Source organism: Camellia sinensis, chromosome 7 (assembly GCF_055761805.1).
Source record: "Camellia sinensis isolate YWXY chromosome 7, ASM5576180v1, whole genome shotgun sequence".
Lineage (NCBI taxonomy): Eukaryota > Viridiplantae > Streptophyta > Magnoliopsida > Ericales > Theaceae > Camellia > Camellia sinensis.
In genome coordinates, this window is record NC_138967.1 from 66,356,311 (window position 1) to 66,373,669 (window position 17,359).

The 17,359-nt window shown below is 37.2% G+C and overlaps 1 protein-coding gene across 10 annotated transcripts in view; it reads left to right on the forward strand.

Moving 5' to 3' along the window:
- Positions 1-14,718, forward strand: part of LOC114305801 (signal peptide peptidase-like 3) — a 101,042-nt gene extending 86,324 nt beyond the window's left edge. For all 10 annotated transcript variants that reach the window (XR_014335429.1, XR_014335431.1, XR_014335434.1 and 7 more), the window contains 2 exons: positions 111-225; positions 14,457-14,718. The gene's annotated coding sequence lies outside the window, so the exon portion shown is untranslated. The remainder of the gene's footprint in view (positions 1-110; positions 226-14,456) is intronic.
- The last annotated feature ends 2,641 nt before the right edge of the window (positions 14,719-17,359 follow it).

Sequence of the window (17,359 nt, forward strand, 5' to 3'; positions counted from 1 at the left end):
TTTGAAAATGTTGCCATCCCTTGTGCTTAATTGACTGCATTAGTTAGGAACTGGCTTGCATTCTAACAGAAGCTCGTATAAATGCTAACTATTCTTTATTTATGTTGAAGGTTAAACTATACTCAAAGCATAATAAGAAAACCAACTGAACAGATTGAAGCAGACGTAAGGCTCGCCAAGTACTTTAGCCCAAGTGAAGCCGTTGAATATGGCATTATTGATAAGGTACCTCTAGTCAAAACACTGAATTTATTTTTATCTGGCTTTCAAGTGTGAAAGAGGCACGACTTAATTAACCGTATCTAATGCTAGACCATGATTCTGATGAATATTCAGGTAAAATAAAAGTTACTTTCTTGTGGTTGTCCCATAAATTATTTCATGTTTAATTACTTTCATTTCATGCATGATGAAAAGATTCTTTCAAATAGGTCAGTGGTAACAATCAGTAACCCCTTTTACCATCAATTAATTGAGTTGAGACAAATATTCTTCCTTCCTGTCAACTCTTTTGTGGCGCGTATTGTTAGCTTTGGACCACAAAATCTATACAAACTCATGCTACTGTTTTTTTTTTTTTTAACAATAACAACAACTAAATTTTATTAGAAATAAAACAAGATTACAACTTGATTTAGGGAAGAAAAATGCATCATTGTCTAAACTAAGCATCCCAACTAAGTTGGCACCCATAGCTAGACCAATCATGTGCAACCCCAAACCCCAAAACGAGTTGGAGAGATTCCAAACTCAAAACCAAAACACCTAACACCCAACTTCTCACAAGAAGCCTCACAAACTACCATCTAAACAATGTCTTAATCTGTGCAAAATTAAACAAGAAATTAATAATAGAATACTGATATTCCTTGAAAGATGCTTTCATCCATATAGCTAATTTGATAATGATTGATTCCTTCAATTCCCCCATCCTTGGTTGAATTCCATGGAACAAGCATTCATTCCTATACTTCCAAATGGACCACAACGCAACCAACGGTAATGCCTTCTATATTTTCCTCTCTGATTTTTTGAATCTGATTCCCTCCCACCATTGTAGCAAACTCTTCACTAATCTAGGTACAATCGATTGAATCCCCCACCACTCTAACAAGCCAGTCCACACCTGCCAAACCAGCTGGCGTAAAATTAGCACATGCTGAATCGTTTCTAACTCATTTTTACAGAACACACACTGAGAGGACACACTTCCATCCAATACACCAAACCTCTGTAGAAAAACAGAGGTTTTTACCTTATATTTCCATGCAAGCCACCCAAAGAATTGAACTTTAGATGGAAGATAATTCACCTATACCAGATTACTACCTGTACACTTCTCACCAGCAGCCAAATCTGTATGCTTATATAGAATTGAGACAACAGACTTACCAGAGTATGCAACTAGCCAAACTAGTTTATCCTCTTCATTCTTGTTAATTGATGGAGCCAACCTTAGATCCTCTCTGAGCCTATTAAGATCCTCCTTCTCCCAAACAAATAAATTCCTCCTGAAACTAAACTCCCAAACATTGATCTACTTTTCTTCTCAACAAATGACCATAGAGAACCACCTCTATCATTGGATACCTGAACAACCTAGGAAATTTCTCTTTGAAACAAACATCACCACACCACTAATCAAACCAAAAATTCACCCTATTCCCATTACCCACACTAATCTTTATATTACTTGCAAAGAACTTAAACAAGGTAGGTCTCTTCTCTACTACAACTAAACTATCACTCCACAGCTTTGATACCCAGTGGTCTTGGTTCAAGATTGGAAACCATGACCCCCATTTAAATTATACTTACTACAAAGCACCTTCTTCCATAAAGCTTCCTCTTCATTAGAAAATCTCCACCACCACTTAAGAAAAAGACAATCATTCATATCTCTAACTCTTCTAAACCCCAGTTCACCTTGCATTTGCTTCTAGTAACCTCCTTTCATTTCAGCAAATGTAATTTCCTCTTCAAATCTACTCCTCCCTGTAAAAAAGCAGCCTGAATTCTATCAATCTCCTTAGCTATTCCTTCTGGCATTTTAAATAAAGACAGGTAGTACACTGGCAAATTGGACAACACTGCCTTTATCAAAGTCATCCTACCAACTGTAGACCGCCCGAACTCCGCTCTGCGTACGAGGGCGCGAATTGGGTTTTAGCTACTACAGTTCAAACTCCTGTCACAGTTCTGAATCTAGTCTCACAAAGTGCAATGTGAGACTGATAAATCACCAAAGAGTCCAAATCCGGCAAATCGTTTTTGAAAATTGATTTTAATCAAAAAGCGCCAAACATGGACTACTTTGCCAGATTTTAGAGTCGCCACCTAAATGTTTTGTTTTTGGAAAATTTAGGAAACCCTGACTCGTGCCTAAGGCCACGTGTCCATCATCACCAAAGTTGCCTCGGCTCTGGAACTTGGGTACGAGGGGGGAAGGTCATGAAATGAGCACCCCATGCTCGCCCGATCGAAGGATCGGCCTCTACTAAACATGATATGTTATTTTGAAAACACATGTGTTCTTTTTCTGGTTTATTAGCTAACCTTACTATGTGATGCACATAGCATACAAGTATAGACTCAATCACGCGGATTGGAACAAAACAACTCATGTTTGTTTTTGAAAGTGGTTTGAAAGTGCTACTCGCAAGTAGGCTAAAGCGTGGATTTGCCACCCTCAAGTGGGCTTAGAAAAACATGATTTTGCCACTTCAAGTGGGCTTAAAACTCACAATCATCAAGTTGTTCCAATTCAGGCAATCAAACCTTCATCCACAGGCATTCATGTAGTTAAACACATAAGTACATATCCTCATGGTAAGCATGCTATCATGGTAATCACTTACACACATGCAAGGATGCTAAAGCATAAACACTCACCGAGTACTCCGAGCCAAAACAGAAGCTAGTTAGAAATCCATGCATGATCTTAGCTATGTTAAGATGCCTAATGCAACGCATGCAAAAATGCAACTAAGTAGGCTCGGCTATCTAAGATGGCATATGAAATGCAATAATTTGATACACGTATTCAAATAGGAATTGAAATACGATGCAGTTTGAATGATGCGCCGAGCCCGGTGCATGTAAGACAAATGAATCAATGCAAACATACAAACATAAGGTATGCTAATTGAAAATGATCCCTAATCTAACCATCGAAAGCAGATAAATAAAAGGGAGAAAGACGTGGGGTTGGAAGACATTCACACACTCACGCACACTTATTACAACATTTGCCCTCTCGACGGAGGGTCCGAATAATAAGCTAACTAGCTACGCTAATTAAACTAATTATTACAAACCAAAATTAATTAACAATTCCTAGTTAACTAATTATTACAAAACAAATCGATTAATTAAGCACATTAACTAATTAAGTACAAAACCGACGAATTAGCTAACTAAGTAAAGTAGCTAAAGCAGTTAAAAGAGGTCCTCGGGGCGAGGGGTGCATGCATGCTCGATCGCCTCACTCACAAATCCATTGCTATGCCCAGAATTGCCTCTGTTTGCATTTGATTTGATCTCTAAAAAGTGCAATAACTTCCAGATTACTTCTGCTCCAACATGGGGACCTCCTGGTGGGCTGCTGACCAGATAAGGGGACTGTAGACCAGAAAAACTGGTTGTAGACCAGAAAAAGTGGTCGGTCGACCACCCCTACTAGTCGGCCAACCAGTTGATTTGCCAAGCTCCAGTTTTGCTGCAACAGAGAACAACAAGGGGCATAGCAGTGTATTTGCAAGATATGTGTGCACAACCACACTCCCTATCATTTCTCAAGCTCAAGGGAGTGCGGTACTCGACTCTCTCGCCACCAACCGAGCATCGCAATGCACGATGGCCAAGAAGCCAAGTTTGCACAAGTCAATGTCAATGAATGCGCAAATAACACATAAGGGCCTTCACCTCTATCATGCTTGATCAAGAGAGTCGGCGACCAAGAAATGCTACACGTTTCATCACTTTGAGTAAAATGTGTGACATTCCTCGTGTTTGGATTAACGTCCAATCCAAGCACATGCAACACAAACAAGATGATCAACCTTCAATGCTAAAGTGACACACGCAAGACTCTATCATGTAAGCAATGCATGCATGGCATGTTTAAAAGCTAAGGCATCAAAGCTAATGAAACATATTACACATGAGGCATGCACTATCAATCTCAAATGGTCAAACCAACCCTGGACAGAGGTCAAACATGCCAAAACAGTGGCTGAAATATGTTAAGATCAAGGCATATAACACAAGGAGAACATGCTCATTTGATGGCTCATTAACAATGCACAAAGACACAACTCTCAAAAGCTCTCAAGGAATGAAAGAAGTGAGAACATGACACACGTACATGCTCTGAAATAACATGTTAAACGATGCCCAAACATGTAACCATCACAAATATAGCATAGTAGGGTGCTGAAAACTCAAGACTAGCTAAGGTACTTGCACCATAGCTATGTCAAGCGAGCCCCAAAGGGCCAAGATGACTCAAAATAGTCCCAAGGCAAGTCAAAACAATGCCAAAACATGCATGGAGTAGAGCTAACACATGCTAGAATGGGAGGCATAAAACATGACGTATGTAAGGCCAATGAGTGGGATTACACTACACATACCAAAACCATGCATGAGGTGACTTCACCAACAAAAATCAGAGTTGTAACATGGTAAAATAACACCAAAAACATGCTGAGATGGTAGCCCAAAAGCTTAGGCAAGCATGCATACATATTGGCTCATAAGTGAAGCATAAGGCTCAACCCTCAAACACAACAAAGGGATGATAAATGCGAGAATATGGCAGAGGTATATGGTTTGAAATAACATGCCAAATGATGCCATGCCATGCAAAAAGCTCAAATATGACATGCTAGAGGTCTCAAAGCTTAAGGCTAGCAAAGCCAAATGCACTATAGCTATGCAAAGCTAAGCATGCATGACGAAGACCACTCAAATCAGACCTAAAGCATGTTAAATCAAAGCCAAAAATGTATTGGAGTAAAGCATACACATGCTAGATCAATAGGCCAAAACACCAAACAAGCTGGGCTAGTGAACAAGCTTGCACTACAAGTGCATAAACCATGTAAGAGGTGAGTTTGTCGACCAAAATCAGAGCTAAGGCATGCTAAAATATGAGTAAAAGCCTGCTGGAGTGGAGCCAAAAACATGCTAAAAAGGTGGTCCAAAGCATAGAGCATGTTAGGCTAACTAAGAGGATTGCATTACAAGTACATGAAGCATGTAAGAAACAACCAAACCAACCCAAAATAGAGTTATATCATGTTAGAATAAGGCCTAAAACATGCTAAGATAGAGCCTTATGAAGGTAGAAAAGCATGCCAAAGTGTTAAGCCAACAACACATGCAAACAAAACACAAAAGGGAGGGGACCACCCCCATCCATTTTGGGTCTCAAAACCCACTTTCCACCACTGAAATTCCTTTGGAATTCAGTGGTTAAAAGACCAAAACAAGGTGGTTTGAAAGGCCTTAAGAGATAGAACAAAGCAAAGGAAAATAAGCCACCAAAGGGGGTAACCACCCCTAACTCAAACAAAACCTCAAACAAACATTTCAAACACTTGAAAACAAGAGTTTTTGCAGATGAAAGTAAGGCCTAAAAGAGCATGCAAGGATGGCCAAATACTTAAGAAAAACAAGGCTTAAAGAGGGTAACTACTCACCCTTGAAGAACAACTTCAAAACCAGCCACTTCTGAGGCAAAACCAAGCCAAAATCACTCAAATGCAACCTCCAAGAACCTCAGCTCAAGAGTGAAGGTGTTTCACTAGGTGTTTTAGTGCAAAAGTGTGAAGAAAACTCACTTTAAGGCACAAACTAGTACAAATATAAAGAGAGAGGGAGAATTATAGAGAGAGAGGGATATGTTTAGCCCTAATCCAATTTCTGAACCTTGAACAAGGGGGAGGAAGCTCCCCTTATATAGAATTTTATGCCACAAGCTTGTTAGACAAGCTAGAGGCTTGGTGCAATCCCTCCATACACGTGTATGGAGGATGCCTTCTGTGCCCAACAGCTGGCAAGGAAAATATCTGCAGAAAGTGCAGAAAGGCCGCCGACCAGTTAAAGTGGTCGACCGACCACCCCCCTAGTCAACCAACCACCTCAAGTGGTCTACAGGGGAGAAAACTGGTCGGCAAGGAAGAAAAGGGGTCTACAAAGAGAGGAGAAGGTGGTGGCATGTTGCCGACCACCTTAGGTGGTCTATAGACCACCCCCCCTAGCTAACCGACCACCAAAAGTGGTCTACAAGGGAGAAAACTGGTCTACACCCCTGTTCCACCCTCCAGGCAAGAGGTAACAAGGTTTGGTTCTAAAACAAACCAAAAAGGAAGAAAGACAAGAGTTCGCAACACAAGGCACTCAGCTGGAAGCCCCAAAAACTAGTTTACGGGCCACTACAAGTGGCCTACGAGAGGGAAAGGTAGCCTACGACTACAAAAAGTGGCCTACAGGCCTTTGTTTCCCTCTAAGCAAAGGCAGCAAGGCATGGTCCCAAAACCAGGCCAAGAGGAGAAAGTTAAGAGGTCCCAAGACAAGGCACTCAGCCGAAGGCTTTGGAAACTCAAAACGAGCACAAACATGCACAATCACTGAGTGCACAGACGATGACGTCTGAGTCTTAAGGTCGGTCAAAAATGGGGTTTCTACACCAGCAAAGGATAGAAACCTCCTCTTCCAACCAGCAAGCTTAAGCTTCACCTTATCAATAATTGGCTTCCAAGTTTTCTTCCTACTTGGACTAGCACCCAATGGCAAACCAAGATATTGTAAAGGTAAGCTTATAGTTTTACAGTTTAACAAGGTTGCAAAATCCTTAAGTAATGTATCAGAAATTTCCACCGCACACACCACACTTTTATGATAATTTATCTTCAACCCTGATAGAATCTCAAACCACCTTAAGATCCTTTTGAGGTTTGATACTTCCAACCATTTTGCCTCACAAAAGAGTAACGAGTCATCTGCAAATTGCAAATGTGGCACTACAACTTTATTGGCACCAATCTCCACCCCTTTTATAATTCCCAACTCCCTTGCTCTTCTCAGTAAGATGCTCAACCCCTCTGCTACCACAGTAAATAAGAAAGGTGACAAAGGATCTCCTTGTCTAAGACCTTTTTGTGGGAAAATTTTTTAGTTGGTGATCCATTCACAAGAATTGATATCCTTGCTATTGCTACACACTCTTTCATCCAAGAGATCCACTTAGTTCCAAAACCAAAATTTGAGAGCATTGAAAATAGAAACTCCCAATTAATAGAGTCATAAGCCTTCTCAAAATCCAACTTAAATAGCATCCCTTTTGTCTTTGATTTCTTCCACCCATCCACTATTTCATTTGCTATCAACATCCCATCCATAATATTTCTCCCCCCCCCCCCCCAAGAATGCAGACTATGTCTCACTAATTACCTCAAGTAAAACTGATTTCAGCCTCTTTGCAAGGACCTTTGTTAGTATCTTGTACATGGACCCAATCAAACTTATAGGCCTATACTCATCTAAGCTACTTGCATTCTCTTTTTTTGGAATAAGAGTAATGAATGAGCACTTCATTCCATTCCCCAATCTGCCTCTGCTGTGGAACTTCTTCATAAACATGATCACCTCTTCTTTAAACACCTTCCAATTCTTTTGAAAACACAATAAATCAAAGCCATCAGGGCTAGGTGCTTTGTTTCCATTACAACCTTTCACAGCTTCCCAAATCTCCTCCTCAGAAAATTCTGCTTTTAATCTTCCAAAATATTGACTACGACTAACATTATTAAACTCACCCACTAGCACAGGTCTACTAAACCAATCTTCTGTAAAATGATTTCTGAAATAAGCCCACACCTCTTGCTTAACTTGATCAGGTTCTTCAACCACAATCCCTCTAGCTATTATACTATTCAGAGCATTTTTGTTAAATCTATAACTTGCTGTAACATGGAAAAACCTAGTATTCCTATCCCCTTTTAAGTTCCAGTCCAGTCTTGATTTTTGAACTATGCCCATTCTAACATTCTGCTGAGCTTCCACACCTCACTCCTTAATTCTCTTTTCTATTTCAGTTCTGCCTCCTCTAGTGGCCTTACTTTAGCTTCCAAGTCAAGAGCATACAGTTCATCCTCAACTTCCTTAAGTTTTGATACAACATTACCATACATCTCTTTATTCCATTGTTTCAAAGCCATTTTTAATTCTTGTAGTTTCTTTTGCAAAACATAACCAATATGCCCATGTATTTGTGATTCTCTCCACACCTTCTCTACAAAATGACCAAATTGTGGGTGTAAAAGCCAAGCATTCAAGAATTTAAAAGGTTTTGGGCACCAATCCCTCACATCCTCCATTAGGATTAACAGGCAATGATTTGAAACTAATCTTGATAAAACCCACAATTTCAACTTAAACCTCTCAATCCATTCAGGGCTTAGGAGAAATCTATCTATTTTACTCCATTTTAAGTCATCTTGAGCATTACACCAAGTATACTTTCTACCTAGCCTTTGTATTTCAATTACCTTGCACCTATCTATGAATTCATTAAAATCTTTCATCCCCCTATCCCTTCTTGAGCACCCTATCCTTTCACCCACTTTTCTGATTTCATTGAAATCTCAACTAAGGCACCATGGTTTTGGAAAACTACTTTTTATATTTACTAAGGTTTCCCATAGTTTACCTCTATACACCACATCATTTGGGGCATATATATTCACAATCATGCACTCAAATAAACTTTGAAAAGTACTTGACAGCAAGATGAAATTTCTGCTTTTGCAGTACTCTGAAGGTTGAAACAATTCTTGATCCCAAATGAATAACATGCCTCCAGCTCTTCCTTCAGCATCAACACTCATAAACTGAAAACTGCCTTTATGCTACAATGATTTCACCTCCACATCAGAGATACTTGACTTCTTGGTTTCTTGAAATAAAACCATATCAATTTTCCTATCAAATAGTAATTTCTTTATCTTCATTCTTTTCTCAGGTCTTCCAACACCTCTAATATTCTAGCTTAGTATCTTCATCATAAAAAATTATAAACCTTTCTGTTCACCCAAGTAATCATCAATTACACATCTCTAGCCCTCCCTTCACCCACCATGTCCTTGTCTTTCTCCTCCATAAGAGTTATTCTTTGAATTACTTCCTGATCTTGACCCTTAGTGACAATCCCCAACTTTTTCCCTAGCTGTAGAGTTATCTGAGCCTTCTTCAACCTCCCAACCTTACTGTAAGAGATTGACTTTTCTGAAAAAGATTTTGAGATAGCAATAGCAGCAGATCGAACTATGACACTTTTGTGTTTGCCTTTGCTTAGTCTTGCTCTACTATGCCTTATCATTTTTACAAAGCAAGAAAAACCTCCCTTTAACATCTGTTTTCGATGACCTTCTTCTTTCTTTCACCTTCTTTTTCCTTTCTTCTGTTGATCATTGACAGATGCACTAGTTGATGGAACTCATGGTGTCACTCTTATGTGTCCTAGAGCCCACCATACTAGGCCCACTTCTCCTAATTTCATTCACCTGACTAGTTCCGTACACATTTGTATTACACATGCCTGGCCCATCTAGTTGATTTTTGAAATTGCTTTGGCCCAACTCTACCTTCAAACATATGCCTGGCCTATCCCTCTGTGATCCACTTATGCTTCTAATGAAACTAGGAGTAATGATCTACCCATCTACTTTAATTACTCACCTACAATTGCATGCTATCCACCCTCATCAATGAATCCTCCATGCACATGTCTCCCTTTGTTGATTTCCCCATGCAAACCTCAGTCTCTTCCACTTCTGATAGTACTTGCCAATTGCCCTCAACTTCCACCACACCTTTACCTTTCCCCTGAACTGTCAAATTCTCATTTGCCACCTCCTCAAAATTGTCCTTATCAGCATTCTTATCATCCGCCATGTCATCATCATCATCCTCATGTTTGCTATCCTCTCTGGGCTGCAACTCACCCTTGACATTGGAGCTTACAAACTCATCATCACTTTCTTGTGTGTTACATTTGCAGTTAGTTTTCACCTCCTGCACAATCTGCTCCTCACATACCGTTATTGGATATATTCTCCCTTTGCAATCCAGGTTGATAGTCATATTTATCAACTCCATAACACTTGTGGCGATTCTAATCCTTCCACATCTAAATTGTGAGAACCCGAATATACATATCAAGTAAATAATTAAATAATAATAATATTACAATCTCAAATATTTTGGTGGTGAATCCTAAAGTGCAAATTAAATATTTGGAAGGTCTTTTAATTAATTTTAAAACCTAAAATAAATTTATGGTGAAAGTCTTTAATTTGGAGGCAAGGTTTATTATAAATAAATAAAAAATAGAGAAGGGTGTGACTTGAATTTTAGACCACAAGGTTAATAAATAAGGCTCTTACCATTTGAGTTGCATATAACTTATACATATATTTTGTATATTTATCTATTTATTTGACCTACACATGCTTTAGGTGTACCCAACCACTAGTATAAAATAAAAACAAAACAAAACCCTAGCTCTTCTAACAATTTCCCTAGTAGCAGCAGCAGCAACAGCCATGAGAGAGGAGAGAAACAAAAGGTTGCAACTAATTAAGGATGGAATTGGGTGTGTTGTGCTGTGTGTGATCATCAAAGGATAGCCCTCCTAGGTTTTCTTCGCTTATTTCTTTGTTCTTCATCCTTATTCTATAATTATTTTATTCATTCATGGAGAGGTTGTAGGTTTATGTATTTAGTGGCACGTTTTTGAAAAATGCCACAAAACGACAAACATAAAAGGCTCTAGTGACATTTCAATGAACAAGTGTCACAAAACAACAACAAAAACATACTTTAGTGGCACTACACTAGTGGCATATTTTTAGAAAATGCCACAAAAAATGATATTTAGTGGCACGTTTTTGAAAAATGCCACAAAACGACAAACATAAAAGGCTCTAGTGACATTTCAATGAACAAGTGTCACAACACTACAACAAAAACATATTTTAGTGACACCATACTAGTGGCATGTTCTTAAAAAATGTCACAAAAAGAATATTTGGTGGCATTTTTTAGAAAAATGTCATAGAGCCACAAACATACAAGGCTCTAGTGGCATTTCAATTAAAAAAAGTGTCACTTCACTACAACAAAAATGTCACTACAACAAATTTACACTTTAGTGACACTACACTAGTAGCATGTTTTTAGAAAATGTCACAAAAATAAAAATTGGCATTAAATGTTTTAGAAAAATGCCATAGAACCACAAAACATATAAGGCTCTAGTGGCATTTCAATAAAGAAATGTCACATCAATTTTATGACATTTTATAAAATAATGACACAAAAAATTATGTTCATGACATTTACCAACAGATGCCACTAAACTTTAGTTGCAATGGCATTTTTTAAAAAATGTCAGGACACTAGGTATGTGCAAATTACTTTTTATGGCACTTAGGTGAAAAGTGTCATAAACAAATATTTTATAGCATTTTGAGAAATGCCACTAAGCCAAAAACTTTCCAAGCTTATAATGACATTTTTGAAAAAACAAAAAATGCCAATATATTTTCTAAATTTTTAAAATGCAGTAAATGATTAAAAATAAATGAATTAAACTCAATATACACTACAGGAAAAAGCATATTCGGCGACTAAATTTCCTGACCAAAAAAATTTGGTCGCTGAAAGTATAGCTTTCAACGACCAAAACAACATTAGTTGCCAAAAGTAAAGCTTTTTGGCAACTAAACAATTTTAGTAGCCAAAAGTCTACAATTGGCGACTAAAATTAAGTTTGGTCGCTGATTATATGGGTTTTAGTGACTAAAAAATTTTTAGTAGCCCAAAGTAAAGATTTTTGGCGACTAAAAAAATTTAGTAGCCAAAAGTCTACAATTGGCGACTAAAAATAAGTTTGGTCGCTGATTATATGGGTTTTACCGACTAAAAAAATTTTAGTAGCCAAAAGTCTACAATTGGTGACTAAAAAATAATTTAGTCGCCAAAAGTGGTCATTTTTATCGCAAGAGAACTAAAATCCTAAGGCGGGAATAAAATTTTTTGGTGACCAAAATTTTGGTAGCTGAAAGTGCATCTTTGGTGACCAAATCCGATTTTGGTCGACAAAAGTTAAGTTTTTTAGCAACTAAAAAAATAATTAGTAGCCAAAAGTATAGAATTGGCGACTAAAAATAAAAAATATTTTTAGTCGCTAAAAGTGGTCTTTTTTTTTTTAATTTTAGTAGTAAATAGTTTATTTTACATAAATTATGTTCAATAAAATAATTATGTTTATACATATACTTTTATATTAATATGGATGTATGTACTATATAAATAATATATGTTGCATATATAATCATGTGGTGGTATAGAGGTGTAGTGGGAAGAGTGTGGTGTATAAGGTTTATGGTGCGGAAGGTTGGCGGTTTGAGTCTCCGCAAGAGCGGATCAAATTGTTCTACAACGAATTATCGTCATGAATGGCACTTGATAGCGTCACGAATAGTGCCTACTGTGACATTAAAGTGTCACTGAAAGGTTTTAGTCTTGATGGTGTAATGACACTTATAAGTGTCACTAACTCTTTTTTTAATGGCGCTTGATAGTGCCACAAATAATATCTACCATGACATTAAAATGTCATTGAAAGTTTTCAACCATGATGGTGCAGTGGCACTTGCAAGTATCTACCGTGGCACTCGTATCTATCGTGGCACCGATAGAAGTGGCACTTGTTCAAAATGCCACAAGACCAAAAAATGTCATTAGAAGAATAGTTTTGTGGCACTTTCAAATGTCACTAAACTAAGAAAATGTTGTAGTGACGTTCAAAAATTCTGCACAAAATCACAAACTTTAAAAATCAAGAAACCATATCAAATGAATGAATTTTGAACTGAAATTTTTACAGTAGATTAACTACATATTAAATTGAATGTCTGAATTTTTTCATAATTTTTGGGAGTCAAAATCCATATAATCTGATTCGTTCAAATCTGTCCAGAAAACTGGTTTTAAACAGTAATTTCGGGAGTGTTGTTCTCTTTGGGTATAAATCCAAAAATTATCAAATCAGTGTCATTAGAACCGGTTACGAGTCTAGTTTCTTAAAGTTTTAGCCTTGCATTGATTGCTCGTGTATATTAAGAGAACCGGCAATTTCTTTAAAGTGCTGCAGAAAACAACCTGTTTGGATATAATAAATTGTAGATAATTATTTTGATAAGCAAATCAAGTGAAACCAATTGGGTTTGAAACTTAGGATATATTATTTGATATCTGGAGGTTTTTGGAAATTTTCAAATAGCGTGGAGTGGGTTTTGTAATTTTCAAAGTTAGCGAATAGATTGGGAAAACTTGTTTAAAACTCTGTTTTATCTTGAAGTTATTTTTAGTTAAGTTTCGATCGGAACCCATGTCTTGGGTGATTTTAGACCTTGAAAAACATGAAATTAAGTAATATTTAAGAGTAATGGTGAGTTAGGTTGAGCCGTGTTAGTGCGCTTTAGTTTGGGGTTATTTAGTTTAATATTACTTTTAGTATGTTTGAATTAGTGGTGACATGTAGTTTTAATACTTTGTTCATGGCACTAGTTGGACTTTCATACTTTATTCGAGGATTATATTATTTCATTTTCAGGTGAGTAGTTTCATGCTACATATTTTTATAAATGCTCCCCTACCCTGAACTGTTGAAAAATTAAATTGTTGTTTCATGACTAAACTGTTTTGATAAATTATTATATTATCAATGGAATCAAATTATTTCTGGAACATGTGTGAACTTGGCATACTGTAAACTATTTGTTTTGGTCTCATGTTTATAATGATGAACTATCATGTTTTGCGAAACTGATGTGTATTGATTATTGGGACCATATGTGTATTTAGTCTAGGGAAATTATTCCACTGTGTGTGGTGACTCTAGCCATTAGGGAACAGATCCGTGTTGGGCCGTGATGACTCTAGTGCTCAACGATTGTAAGGAAAAGACCTTAAAAAAAAGCTAGGTGACCTTCAATTGGATCGTCTTTGAGAAAAGGCCCAGGTTGCCACCTTGAGGATGACTCTTAGTTCAGTATTAGATCCAATGGGGCTTATAGCCTTGAGAACTGTGTGGCATATTATTTGTTTTTTTCTTGGTATCCAGAAAATTATTGGTGTTCATGTTGTAATCTGTTTTAAGTGGAAAATGTCATTTATCATGTTCTTGAGAGACATGAGTATTTTAACTGTTCAACTATGGAACCTTCTTTTTGAAACAGATTCTCTTTACCAAACTGTATGGCAATCTAGTTTATGTGATATATATCTTATTTTGGAATTGAACCATGTTTTCAAAGCTGTATTTACTATCCATGTTGCTACTCACTGAACTATCAGCTGACTTAGTTGTTTACAATTTCCAGGTGTTAGAAGGACTTAGAGTGGACTCATGGTGTAGCGGGGACTCAATTGCATGGACCTCTAGGGCATTTATTTAATTTGTTTTAGGTTGCTTTGTCAGGTTTTGTGCATACATTGTGGTTGGGTTTTATTTAGAATTATTTTATTTTGTGGGCGAATTGTGTCCCATTTAGTATATATATATTTTTAGGAAGTTGGTTATAACTTGTTTTGCACTTATGGCATGTCATTGGATTGCATTTTGATTTATTTCTTTCTGGGCTATCATCACATTTATTCTTTATGGTTTTGGGTTCATGTTTAGGCTTACGTGTGCCTTGGGCTAAGTCCTTGTGGGCCACGACCAGTCATGCCTGGATTTGGGGTGTGACATAAATGATGCAGGTTCACCAATATCTCCCTCAAAGTTTACCACCTCCCCCCATATTCTTCAAATCCTTCTGAATGCATCTGAATTCCATAAGTTCAATGGATTGCCATAACAACTCAACCACACCAATCTTTCTTGTTCAAGATGCAGTCCTGATGACCAGCCTCTGATGTATTCACACCATTTTTGAAAACCTTCCACCAGCATGCTCTCGTTGTTTTTTAACTCCTCTATTGTTTTGAAAGTTATCACCACATCACGGCCACCTCCTTCTCTTACGAGCACTTCATTCAATCCTCTAATCTTTAGCCCCTCTTTCAGCTTTGAAATAGAGTACTGCTAATTATGTGTTCTACGTGATTTTTGGATGCCTATCTGTTGATTGTAGAAACATGTGTTACAATTTCTGCTGCTAAGTCTGAAATCGAGGGCTGTAGAGGCAATAGAAACCAAAATTGATTATACCATTGTGATTAGCATAATTTTTAGAGCCTATGGTGGAATTTAATTAAAAACTGATTCAGATAAAAATAATTAGATTAAATTGATTAAAATAAGTGCAATTGATTAACTGTAAGCAAGTTTGATTAGTTTAAGCTAATCACTTCTATATATATGTTAAGTTAGTGCTTAAGCTCATATTTTTGAGCTCTTCTTCAAGTCTTGGCTGAAATTATACACTTTAGAGAGAGAGAGAGAGAGAGAGAAGTGAGAATTCAAGGGAGATGAGAAGAAAGCTTGGATATTAGAAAGATTAACTCAAGTTCTAGCTAAATTTGGGAGAGTTGAAGACTCTAGGTGAGTAAATGAACCTTAAATTGTATATTGAAATCACATAATTTGAGAATTGAAGAAGAATTGGTGACTTTGTGCAAGATATGAATTTAATATGAAGAATTTGATATTAAATCACACATGCATGCATAATTTCATGAGTCTCATGAATATAAGTATCATTTATACCATTTGAGATGGAATTAGAGGCTATATTTCACATTCATGCATAATCCATTAAGAATTTGAAATGATTTGGGACTTGCATGATGAATTCATGATGATTTGAACTTCAATCTTGTAAAATTAGCTTTTATATTCATGTTAGTAGTTGTATGGTTGAAAAATAGAACATAACATGCAAGTTGAACATTCATTCATGATTCATAAAATAGTATTTCGTAAAATACTTCAATCTTGTAAAATTGGCTCTTGGACATTCATTCATGATTCATAAAATAGCATTTCATAAAACAAATCATATCTTATCATTCTAAAAATACTTATAGTCAAACATAGCTTTACAGAGTTGTTACTCACAGATAGATCCAATAGCAGAAGGGTCTGAACAGTCGAATCAACAATCTATGGCGCGTGACCTACACAAACACATAGTGGGTACACATTGAAACACATGCTCGGAAAATACTTAGCTCATTTCTTTTCTATCTTGGTGTGTTTCTAATCCTTATCCTCATTATTGTGTCTTAATTAAGGTTTAGGAATGCCTAAGATGCAACGAGGATGCCAAAATATGAGTTGAAACACTTAGTCAAATTTTCAAAAACAAGGCAGTCCGCTTGAGCGCAACTTTAGTCACTCGAGCAGTCTGCAAGGTCTGCAAAAGTACTGGTTGCATGATTTTTACACTCGACAGTCGCTGGACAGCCGCTCGAGCCAAAGACTAAGTAAACAAGGTATCCGCTCGAGTGCAACTCCTTACAATTGAGCGGTCTGCAAAACTCTGCAAAACTTTCGGGAGCTCTCATTTTACGCTTGAGCACAACTTACTATGCTTGAGCGGAGGATAAAAAATAAGGGTGGTCGCTCGAACGCAGGTTCTGCCGCTCAAGCCAACCCCCTAACTCTGCAAAAGTACTGGGAGCTCGCATTCTTTGCTTGAGCGCAGACTTCACCGCTTGAGCGAGGCCTGTGAATTCTGGAATTTCTAGATTGCACTCCTCGCTTCAAAACTTAATTTCAATGCATCAAAACACATACTTTTGGGCCAAAACTTTAGAAAACACTTGTATACTCATAGGACTTCATGAATTGAGAACCGTTTTGCCAAAATCATGCCCAAAAGCAGGTGAATTAATCAAAAGCAAACTTGACGTTTTGAAAACATAACATACAAACAATGACTTGAAATCTTAGCTTCCAAAACATGTACAAATGGAGTGTTTAAGTGTAAAACCACAATGAGCTTCCATAATAGAGCAAAAATATGCCCTTACATGTGAGAATTTTTTGAAATCAAAACTCAAAATCTATGAATTATGCATGCATATATGTTGTGGTCTTCTTTCCTACCTCTTAGCTTGATTCTTGCATTTCCTAGCTTAACACTCTTGAATTCATGCTTTAACCAACACAATTACAAGACTAAAGGCTTGAATTCTTACCTTAGGTGTTCAATTGTGTTCTAAATGCTAAGTTGGTTGAGCTCTCAAGTCAAATTATTCCAATTCTTCTTCCTCTTCCTTGGTTTCAAGCTCTATCAGTTAATCTCCCTCTCTCTCACGTTTTGATGCTCAAAAT